We start from the raw sequence: 715 nt of genomic DNA, 5'->3' as shown, positions 1-715 counted from the left end.
TGTCCTCTTCCACATAGGGCAAGCTAGAACTAACTATCTTACCCAGGACTGCCGAAGCAGCGTGGACCAGGGGAGGAACACACTTTTCATGGAAACGTAAGGCATCCATGACTGCCATAACGTAAGCCGCCGCTGTGCGCGTATACCCGTTCCCCGTAGGGAGGAGCAAGCCGCCGCTTAGAGACGAAGCATAAAGTGTCCTCATTCCACATAGGGCAAGCTGGATGAATCCATTTTACCCAGGACGGCCGAAGCGGCGTGGACCAGGGGAGAACTGAACTTTATACTTCACACCACAGTAAGTCTACGTGTCCTCTTCCACATAGGGCAAGCTAGAACTAACTATCTTACCCAGGACTGCCGAAGCAGCGTGGACCAGGGGAGGAACACACTTTTCATAGAAACGTAAGGCATCCATGACTGCCATAGTGCGTAAGCCGCCGCTGTGCGCGTAAACCCGTTCCCCGTAGGGAGGAGTCAAGCCGCCGCTTAGAGACGAAGTATGAAGTGTCCTCTTCCACATAGGGCAAGCTAGAATGAACTATCTTACCCAGGACCGCCGAAGCAGCGTGGACCAGGGGAGAACTGAACTTTATACTTCACACCACAGTATTGAGTAATGTGCCCTCTTCCACATAGGGCAAGCTGGAATGTTCCATTTTACCCAGGACGGCCGAAGCGGCGTGGACCAGTGGAGGACTACACAATCATGAGG

This window comes from Anopheles ziemanni (genome assembly GCF_943734765.1).
Source record: "Anopheles ziemanni chromosome X unlocalized genomic scaffold, idAnoZiCoDA_A2_x.2 X_unloc_94, whole genome shotgun sequence".
Classification (NCBI taxonomy): Eukaryota; Metazoa; Arthropoda; class Insecta; order Diptera; family Culicidae; genus Anopheles; species Anopheles ziemanni.
This window is presented reverse-complemented; position numbering follows the sequence as displayed.